The following is an 11,888-nucleotide window of genomic DNA, read 5'->3' on the forward strand; positions in this document are numbered from 1 at the left end:
CAAATTGATTGAAATAAGTGTCCTAATATTAACAGTAACTACTAACATATAAATAGGATATTATATAGAGATTAATACATTCGATTATATTTGGTGGTCATAGCGTTTTGCTACAAAATCAACTTTGATCTGTATATTAATTAGATTGGTATACTGCTATTATAATGGGGTCCTATGAGGTCACACATACAAGTTGCCGATTGGATAAAACAGTACCAATTGAATAAGATGCTTTTTAGACTATTTAGTGTAGGAGTTATTAGTATGAATTGATGATATGTTTTAATAGGGAATTAAAACACAAAATTAATTCATTTTGATTAGTACATATAAATGTTATATGTAACCATCCAATGGGTATTTGAAGAGGTGTTGCATTTGTGTATAAATAGATGCACTTTCATAAGCTTGTGTGTTATTTCTCTCTACCTTTCTCCACCTTAAAAGTAATAAGAGTATTAGTATTTTTTATTCTGTACTAGCATACGTGGTGATCCAATTGGTGCTTGTGGACCAATACAAGAGGAATGACACTTGACGTTCTAATCTCATTTAGTGACATTACATACCCAGTCATACTATGTGGAATTCACGCTTCGAGGGTATGATTCTTACACATATTTTTTATCTATTAATATATGAATGAGATCCTGTTTCAGATGTAAAGAAATATGTTTTTTGAAATTCCTGTTAACACATTTAAATTCCTATAGTGGTATCAGTTAGCCTATTGCATATTTTAATATGAAAATATGTGTTTTTTTTATAATTTTGATTTAATTAGGAGGGTTAAAATGTGGATTATAACTGCAGAATTAAAATTGGATTTTAATTAGTTTGAATTGAAATTGTATATAATTAAAATTGGATTTTAGTTATTATAAGTACTCATTATTTTATCTTTTAATAAAAATAATGAATTGAGTTACTTTAATGTATTGGACACTTAAAATAATTCAAGAAAATAATGAAAAAAAAAAAACCAAAAAAGAAAAAAAAAGGAAATTTGAAACACAGTTGCTTTCTTCAATTTCAATGTTATGGGTCCAGCCCAATGTATAATACCCAAATATTGCTTTTAGGGTCATGTTTTTTATTGGCTCTTGTGTTGGACTTGTTAAGTCTTTTTTGGGTCCATATTTTGGCATGAATATTTGTGGCTTCCAAGGGAAGTTTTTTTATGAGGGCTTGTTCCCAAATTTTGACAGCTTGTTCCCGACATCAAGGGCTTCATTTTGGACGGTGGAGATCGTCTTTTGAACTTTGGTTTGGTCAGAATCGTCTTTGGACAGAATACTGTATTTTTTGTGATTTCTACTCCTTTTGCTCTCTAATTCATCTCATATTGTTCTTGGTTGTTGTTGGTGGGTGTGTGAACCTTTGTGTACTGTTTTGAGGTTCTTTTTCCCTCAATTTATCAATAAGAGAAGTTAGGGTGGACTCCTCAAGAGGTCCCGTGGTTTTTATCCTTCACATCGAAGGGGCTTTCCACGTATAACTTGTGTGTGTTGATTTTGATTGTTTGCACTTGTTATCTTGGTCATTTGGTACTGCTTTGTTGCTGTTTTGGTACTAATATATTGCTGATTTTATTTTGATTCTTTCGTTGTGTGATAATTTGGGTTGATTTGTTTGGATTATTAGTTTGTTGTCTTGTTTGTGTGACTTTGTGGGTGTCATAGTGACCCCATCCGATCCTTACAACTTGGTATCAGAGCCGGATTATATTTTGTCACAGTATGGAGTCGAGTAGTAGTAGTTTGATGGTTAAATTGACATCAACAAATTATTCTATTTGGAGACCTATGATGGAAGACATGTTGTTTTGCAAGGACTTGTATAACCCACTTGAAACTATCACCAATTCGGATGGTAGTGTTATCAAACCATCTAAACCAGATAAAATGGATAAAAAAGATTGGGTAAAGTTGAAAAGAAAGACTTTAGGGACGATTAGACAATGGGTTGATATTAGCATATTCAATCCTGTGTCACGAGAGTGCGACCCATATGATTTGTGGAAGAAGTTGGAAGGTTTGTATGAGTGGAAGACTGCTCATAATAAAGCTTTGTTGATCAAAAGACTTGTTAATTTGAAATTGAAAGGTGAAAAGTCTGTTTCTGAGCATCTTAGTGACTTTCAAGATATTATTAACAAGTTGACTACTATGAAGGTTGTTCTTGATGATGAGTTGCAGGCTTTGTTCTTGTTGAGTTCTTTGCCAGATAGTTGGGAGACCTTGGTTGTGACTATTAGTAACTCTGCTCCCGATGGTGTGTTATCTTTGGATGTGATCAAAGATAGCATGTTCAATGAAGAAATTAGAAGAAAGGAGATGGGAGTTGACAATTCACATGCTCTTGTTGTTGAGAATAGAGGAAGAGGCAAGAGTAGGGGTCCAAAAGGCCGTGATAACTCAAAGGAAAGATCCAAGTCCAATGATGGAAGGATTACTTGCCACTACTGCAAGAAGCCTGGTCATATCAAGAAGTATTGTTTTCATCTGAAGAAAGAACAGAGAAAAAAAAATGATTCACAGAAAGAGGGGGATGATAAGAATAATGCAGCAACAACTTCTAAAAGTGATGATGAGGTCACTTTGATTTGTGCAACTAGTGAGTGTCATCATGTTGATAGTTCAGACACTGAGTGGCTTGTAGATACAGGGGCTTTATACCATTGTGTTCCCAAGAGAGAGTACTTCATGAACTACAAAGCTGGTGACTTTGGTAGTGTGAAGATGGGAAATCAGAGCTCAGCAAGCATTGTTGGGTTAGGTGATGTTCGTGTGAAGACAAGTGTTGGGTGCATGCTTACATTAAAGAACGTGCGCCATATTCCTGATCTACGCCTTAATCTTTTGTCTGCAAATGTCCTTGTTCAAGAAGGCTTCCGACATACTTTTGGTAATGGTAAGTGGAAGTTGTCTAAGGGTCTGATGACAGTCGCTCGAGGCGAGTTGTGTTGCTCCTTGTATAAGACATACTTGAGTGTATGTTTTGGTGAGTTGAATGTAGTTGAAGAAAAGAACTCTCCTAATCTGTGGCATCGAAGATTGGGACACATGAGTGATAAGGGCTTGAAACTTTTAGCAGGTAAAACATTAATTCCTGTTGATAAAACTGTCTCTTTTGACCCTTGTGATCATTGTTTGGCAGGAAAGCAGCGTAGAGCTTCCTTTTCTCGGAAGTCTACTAGAAAGCAAGTCAAGTTGGAGTTAGTGCACTCCGATGTTTGTGGTCCCATCGAAGTTGAATCTCTTGGTGGCAATAGATATTTTGTCACTTTCATTGATGATGCTACTCGAAGAACTTGGGTGTATATGTTGAAGACAAAAAGCCAAGTGTTCGAGGTCTTCCAGAAATTTAATGCCATGGTAGAAAGGGAGACAGAAAGAAAGCTGAAGTGTCTTCGAACTGACAATGGTGGTGAGTATACTTCAAAAGAGTTCAAGTATTATTGCTCCCAGCATGGCATTAGACATGAGAAGACAGTGCCCGGTACACCTCAACACAATGGAGTTGCAGAAAGGATGAACAGAACCATTGTGGAGAAAGTGAGATGTATGCTTAGAATGTCTGATCTTCCTAAGACATTCTGGGCTGAAGCAGTTCAGTGTGCCGTGTATTTGATCAACCGTTCTCCATCAATTCCTCTTGATCTTGACATTCCTATGAGAGCATGGAAAGGGTGTGCTCCTTCATATTCACACTTGAGAGTCTTTGGATGCAAGGCATTCATGCATGTGCTGAAAGATCAGAGATCGAAGCTAGATTCCAAGACTAACCCATGTGTTTTTGTTGGCTATGCTGATGAAGAGTATGGTTTCAGACTATATGATCCTGAAAAGAAGAAGGTTGTGAGAAGCAGAGATGTAATATTCTTTGAGCACGAGAAGGGTGCAGATCTTCTGAGTACAAGGTATACTTCTACTTCAGAGTTGTATTTTGATACTACTAATGATGTTTCTTCTCCTACACCTCCTGTTAACCAGCCAGCTGATGAGAATGTTGAGGAGATTCATGATGATGTTGGTGAGGTACAACCTGATGGTGATGTACCAGTTCATGATGAGGATGATGGTGTTGATCTTGAGGAGCATTCATCAGATGAGGAAGAAGTACATGATGTAGAGGTTCATGAGCAGGGGAGCATCCTACCCCTCAAGTTGAGGATACACAAGTTCAAAGGCAACCAGAGAGCATAAGCCTTAACTAGGTATCCAGGCTCAGAGTTCATTCTACTCACAGAAGATGGATAGCCAGAAAACTATCAAGAAGTGTTGTCTCTTGAAGAGAAAGATCTGTGGCTCGATGCAATGAAGGAAGAAATGGAATCTTCACAGAAGAATGAAACTTATGAGCTAGTGGAGCCTCCCAAGGGCAAGAAAGTCTTGAAAAACAGATGGGTTTTCAAGAACAAGAAAGATGGTGAGAAGATAGTGAAGCGTAAAGCTAAATTGGTGGTCAAGGGATGCAATCAGAAAAAGGGCATTGACTTTAATTAGATCTTCTCTCCTGTTGTCAAAATGACTTCTATCAGAACTGTTCTGGGATTAGCTGCAAGTCTTGATCTTGAGTTGGAGCAGCTTGATGTTAAAACTGCTTTTTTACATGGTGACTTGCATGAAGAAATCTACATGGAGCAACATGAAGGATTTGAAGAGAAAGGGAAAGAAAAATTTGTTTGCAAACTGAAGAAGAGTCTTTATGGGCTTAAACAGGCACCAAGGCAATGGTACAAGAACTTTGATTCTTTTATGACAAGCAATGGTTATAAACGAACTATGGCAGATCTTTGTGTGTTTTTCAGAAAATTCCCTGGAGGTAACTTCATCATCCTTCTTTTATATATAGATGATATGCTGATAGTTGGAAAAGATGCATGCATGATTCAAAATTTGAAGAAAGACTTGTCCAAGTCATTTGACATGAAAGACTTGGGTCTTGCAAAGCAAATCTTAGGCATGGAGATTGCTCGTGACAGGAAGGCTGGAAAGTTGTGGCTTTCACAAGAGAAGTATATTGAACGGGTGCTTGAAAGGTTCAATATGAAGCATGCCAAGCCTGTTAGTACACCACTTGCAACACATTTCAAACTAAGCAAGAAAGCTTGTCCTACAACAGAGAAGGAGAAAGAAAGTATGTCATCTATTCCTTACTCTTCTGCTGTTGGTTCTTGATGTATGCTATGGTGTGTACTAGGCCAGATATTGCACATTCTGTTGGTTTAGTGAGAAGATACTTATCCAATCCGGTAAGGCTCATTGGGAAGCAGTGAAGTGGATCTTCAGATACTTGCGAGGCACTTCCAAGTTGAGTTTGTGTTATGGAAGTGGCAAACCTTTACTTGAAGGATATACAGATGCTGACATGGCAGGTGATCTTGATAACAGAAAGTCTACCTCAGGTTATGTGTTTACATTTTCAGGGGGAGCCATCTCATGGCAATCCAAGCTACAAAAATGTGTAGCATTGTCAACAACTGAGGCAGAGTACATTGCAGCTGTGGAAGCAGGCAAAGAGATGCTATGGCTAAAAGGTTTCTTCGAGAGTTGGGTTTGGAGCAAGGTGAGTATGTGGTACTTTGTGATAGTCAAAGTGCTATGGATTTGAGCAAGAATGCTATGTACCATGCTCGGACCAAGCATATTGATGTTAGATATCATTGGTTACGAGATGTGATTGAAGAAAGGCATTTGAAGCTGAAGAAAGTCCACACTGATAAGAATGGTGCAGATATGCTTACAAAAGTGGTTCTCGGGAGCAAGCTTGATGTTTGTAGCAAGCTTGTGGGAATGAGCTTCAAGTGATTATTAAAGCATGTTGGTCTTCCCCGTGTTGAGCTGGAGGGGGAGATTGTTATGGGTCCAGCCCAATGTGTAATACCCAAATATTGCTTTAAGGGTCATGTTTTTTATGGGCTCTTGTGTTGGACTTGTTAAGTCTTTTTTGGGTCCATATTTTGGCATGAATATTTGTGGCTTCCAAGGGAAGTTTTTTTATGAGGGTTTTTTGCTGAGTTAGGGCAGCATTATTGAAGCATTCACATACACACAAAAAAAAATTAGAACACACAAAAGGAGAGGAAAAAGAGAGAAGAGGGTTCTCGTAGCTTTGAGGGCAGCCATCAGAAAACTGCCGTTTGCCAGAAATTGCACCGTTGGATCGTCCCCAAATTTTGACAGCTTGTTCTCGACATCAAGGGCTTCATTTTGGACGGTGGAGATCGTCTTTTGAACTTTGGTTTGGTCAGAATCGTCTTTGGACAGAATACTGTATTTTTTGTGATTTCTACTCCTTTTGCTCTCTAATTCATCTCATATTGTTCTTGGTTGTTGTTGGTGGGTGTGTGAACCTTTGTGTACTGTTTTGAGGTTCTTTTTCCCTCAGTTTATAAATAAGAGAAGTTAGGGTGGACTCCTCAAGAGGTCCCGTGGTTTTTATCCTTCACATCGAAGGGGTTTTCCACGTATAACTTGTGTGTGTTGATTTTGATTGTTTGCACTTGTTATCTTGGTGATTTGGTACTGCTTTGTTGCTGTTTTGGTACCAATATATTGCTGATTTTATTTTGGTTATTTGGTTTAGTGATAATTTGGGTTGATTTGTTTGGATTATTAGTTTGTTGTCTTGTTTGTGTGACTTTGTGGGTGTCATAGTGACCCCATCCGATTCTTACATTCTTCACGTCATTTGGTGTTTTACCCAAATTCAATTTCAATATTTAAAAGTTTGATTTTGGTATAATTATCGTTCGAATTTTGTTTTTATTGGTTGAATTGCATTACCCAACAATTAAATTGTTGTTTAATTGAGTAATTTGAACCCAAAAATGCAATTTCATTTTCGTTTTTCAAACCAGTTTTTCCCCCAATTTGATTGAATTCGTGAATTTTGTAAAATTTCATAATTAATCATTTCTAAACTACAATTATATGATAGTTATATACTTTGCCTGTGATTTTGGAACATAATTTGATCTTTTGATGGTCCAATTTCTATCACAAAATCACCTACAAATACCGAAAAAACGCCCCATTATGACCGACATATATGGCTGTTTCACGGTGGTTCGTGATGTTGGGGTGTTTGGCAATTACTATGGTCCACTTTAGGGTAGTTCATGGCCGCAGTGACCAGCCAAGAGGTGGTTATTGTTGACTTGTTTGCTGTTTGGAAAAGGGGAAGAGGCGGATCGTTTTTTATTTTTTTAAAATTTTTTTCATAATTATTCCAATACAATTATAAATCAATTAATTTTGAATTAATTCCCACTTTTAATTAGTAATTGAATAAAATAATTTTTGAGGTTTAAAGTTTCTGTTTTAATTTGGTCATTAATTTGGAATTTCGACCAATTAAATAAGATTCTTAAATTTTATTTTATTAATGTGACAAATTTAAATTAGTGGCTGATGCTTTTAATTTTATTAATTGCACTTTTTAAGTTATTGCTTAATCTTATTAACATGATTAGTACTATTATGTTGTTCATGTTTTAATTTGATAAAAGCATGTGTTTTTAATTTTAATATGGTGATATTATTATAAATTGTTTGTTTTATAACATTTGATATTATATCTTGCGATGACTAGTATGGCCCAATTATTAGCATAAAGGTTGACGATCTATTTATCGGTTATTTTGGTTGTAATTTGAATACGACAAGTGTATTATTTGTAATTTTGTAATTTATTATTTAAATTGAAATTTTAAAATTGCTTGTAATATTCAAAAAGACAAGGTCCAAGATGATCAAGAATGGAGATTCATGATGCCTCAAGGACAAAGACTAAAAGAATAGTCTTTATTTTTTTTTAGGGGCCATACTAGAATCACATTTATCATGAGCATTTTATTATTTGCTTTTAACATGTTTTGTTATATGTTTATGTTGTTTATTTATTTACGTGTTCATTTTTAAATAAATCAACATAGAATATAGGTCCCTAAATAATATTTAGTTATGTTTTCCAAACTTAAACATCTATAGAAGCCTTTATCATTAGTGATAGGTTCTGCTCAAGCATGGTGTTGCTAATTGATTTAGTAAGACATAGAGTAAATTTGGGAAATTTGCATGTTTATTTGGTTATGCTCAACAAAATCATCAAAAGGTTTTGGGTTTTGAAGCAAAGGATATGATGTAGATAAAGTGTTATCACCTATCAACCAAGAATTACAAAAGTTGTAATTAGTAAAAGAGTTTACTTACCTTGATAAAATAATATTAAGAGTAGTGCTCAAGTCCGCTTACGATAATTTTAAATAGGATCTTGTAATCACTTAATGCATAAGGGACAATTTAAAAATTAATGAAGTGTTTTATGGCTTTTATTAATTTTATAATTGTTTAGAATAAATTAAAGTTATATTTTGATAAACATTGAATTTTGCATGCCTTTATATTGTAGATATCATGTCTAGTAACAACAACAACACTTCACTTATCAATTTTCGTTCAATCCTTGAGAAGGATAAATTGAACGGGAAAAATTTCTTTGATTGGGAAAGGAACTTAAGAATTGTTCAAAGGTTCGAAGGAAGAGAGGATGTACTCGAAACCCCTATCCCAACCCTAACTGCTAATTCTATGGATGAGGAGAAAGCAACTCATAAGGCTATCTCTGACAGATCGGTAATTGTTACTTGTCTTATGTTAGCTTTCGTGGACTCAACCCTACAAAAGAGGTTTGAGAAAATGAATGCTTACAATATCATCCAGCAATTGAAAACCATGTTTCGATTGCAAACTAGAGTTGAGAGGTATGAGACTCACAAGGCTATTCTTGAGTGTGAGTTAGAGGCGAAGAAGCTAGTGGGAGAACATGTCTTCAAGATGATTGGTCATTTTGAAAACGTGGAAAGACTAGGCTCTCTTTATAGTCAAGAATTGGCTACTGACATCATACTGCACTCTCTACATGGTCGGTTCAAGAATTTTAGGTTGAACTTTCACATGAATGAAGTTAAGAAAAGTCTTGCTAAGTTACATGGGATGCTCATTACTGCTGAGCAAAATATCCAAGTTAAACCTAAGAAGGAAGTTCTCATGGTTCAAAGGGAAAAGGGTTTAAGAAGGCTGGGGCTGGCAAGAAGACGCAACAAAAGGGCAAACAAGTAGTTATTTCCAAAGCTTTTGATAAGCCAAAGTCTGTTTCAAAGCCAAAGGTGGTTGCGAATAGCAAATGCTTCTATTGTGATAAGATCGGTCATTGGAAGAGGAATTGGCCCAAGTACTTGAATAATAAGAAGGCTGGTGCTTCTAGTTTAGGTATCTATGTTATAGAAATTAATTATGCAAGTACTACTTCATGGAAATTTGATACAGGTTGTAGTTCTCACATTTGTACAAATGTGCAGGGATTAACAAGGAGTAGGAAATTGGCAAAAGGAGAGGTAGAATTGCGCTTAATAAATGAATGTTATCATGTTCCAAGTATTAATAAAAACATCATTTCTATTAATGAGTTGGATACGGAAGGATATTCATTTACAATAAAGAATGGTCGTTTCTCTATTTATTTGAATGATATGTTTTATACCAGTGCTACTAGTTCTAACGGATTATATTTACTTAATAAAGAAAATAATGTCCTTAATATAGAAAGCAAGAAACGTCGGACAAATGATAATAATCAAACCTATTTATGGCATTTTTGTTTAGGCCACATCAACTCAAATCGCATTCAGAAGTTACATAAAGATGGACTTCTACCATCTTTTGATTTCTACCATCTTTTGATTATGAATCATTTGATGTATGTGAATCTTGTTTGATGGGAAAAATAACAAGATCACCCTTTACTGGAAAAGGTGAAAGAGCAAGTGAACTCTTAGGCCTAATACATACAGATGTATGTGGACCTATGAGTACAGAAGCTAGAGGTGGTTATAATTACTTCATAACCTTCACTGATGGTTTAAGCAGATATGGTTATATTTACCTAATGAAACATAAGTTGGAATCATTTGAAATGTTCAAAGAGCTCCAAAGAGAAGCTGAAAACCAACTTGGTAAGAAAATAAAAGCATTACGATCAGATCGTGGTGGTGAATATTTGAGCCAAGATTTTATTGATCATTTGAAAAGTTGTGGGATTCTCTCGCAATGAACTGTGCTTGAAACACCGCAGTTGAATGGTGTTTCTGAGAGGAGAAATCGAACACTATTAAATATGGTACGATCTATGATGAGTCTTGCTGACCTATCAGTATCCTTCTAGGAATATGCTCTCAAAGCTGCTAGTTTTACACTAAACAGGACTCCGTCCAAGGTTGTAGATAAGACTCCATATGAGTTATGAAGAGGAAAAGTTCCTAGTCTTTCTTTTCTACGTGTTTGGGGTTACGAAGCTTATGTAAAACATTTACTAACAGACAAACATGCTCCCAAAGCAAATAAATGTTTCTTCATAGGCTATTCTATAGAAACACGGAGCTATTACTTCTATAGCCATAAGAACAAAATATTTGTTGCTAAGGATGGTACTTTCTTGTAAAAAGATTTCATTTCCAAGAAGGTAAGTGGGAGTAATATATTTCTCGAAGAAATTTGAGATGTGTAACAAATGGATGTGGATCACTCTACGTTAGAAGCAGAGGTACTTATGTCATTGCCCATGGTTAAGAAAATGCATCAAATACATTATACGCTTCTTATGCATGACTCTGTGCTGGAAGAAGTGATTCCAACACTTCCTCCTACTGCTCCACTTAAACCTAGTTCGTGCGAAAATTCTCAAATTATTGAGAAGAATATTTTTCCTGTTGCTGCCCCCGTAGGTCTAGTAGACCAAGAATTTCATCTAAGAAGTATGTGGATTTCTTGTTGATTAAAAGTTCTGAAATTGTAATTTTAGAACATGAAGAACCTACTAGCTACAAAGATGCCTTGACAAGTCAAAACTCGGATAAGTGGCTTGAAGCCATGAATTCTGAAATGAAATCTATGTCTGAAAATCAAGTATGAGACTTGGTTGATTTGCCTAATGAGGTAAAACCTATTGGGTACAAATGGATTTTCAAATTGAAAACAAACAAAGATGGAAACATTAGTGTTTTTAAAGCAAGGTGAGTGACAAAGGATTACAAACAAGTTCATGGTATTGACTATGATGAAACTTTTTCACTAGTAGCAATGCTTAAATCCATTCGGATACTCTTATCGATTGCCGCCTTTTATGATTATGAGATTTGACAAATGGATGTGAAAACTGCTTTCTTGAATGGTTTCTTGGAAGAGGATGTGTATGTAACACAACCAGAAGGTTTTCATGATTTAGAAAATCCTAAGAAAGTATGCAAGCTTAAAAAATTCATTTATGAATTGAAGCAAGCATATCGGAGTTGGAATCTTCATTTTTATGAGGCAATCAAAATGTTTGGTTTTCTCAAAATGAAGATGAACCTTGTGTTTACAAGAAGTTTAGTGGGAGTAGTATTGTCTTCTTGGTTTTATATGTTCATGACATATTACTCATAGGAAATAATATTCCCATGCTTGAATCAGTCAAAGAATGGCTAAAGAATTGTTTTTCTATGAAAGACCTTGGAGAAGCTAAGTACATTTTGGGGATCAAGATCTATAGAGATAGGTCTAAATGATTGATTGGACTTAGTCAAAGAGCTTATATTGATAAGGTTCTTACAAAGTTCAAGATGGAAAACTCCAAAAGTGGTTTTCTCCCCATGCAACATGGTTTATCGCTAAGCAAGACCCAATGTCCTTCATATAATGATGAGATTAAGTGAATGAGTAGTGTACCTTATACTTCAACAATAGGGTTTATTATGTATGCCATGGTTTGTACTCAGTAGGATGTTTCATATGCTTTGAGTATGTGTAGTAGATACCAATCAAATCCAGGTGATGCACACTGGA

This window comes from Amaranthus tricolor, chromosome 13, assembly GCF_026212465.1.
Source record: "Amaranthus tricolor cultivar Red isolate AtriRed21 chromosome 13, ASM2621246v1, whole genome shotgun sequence".
NCBI classification, from domain to species: Eukaryota; Viridiplantae; Streptophyta; class Magnoliopsida; order Caryophyllales; family Amaranthaceae; genus Amaranthus; species Amaranthus tricolor.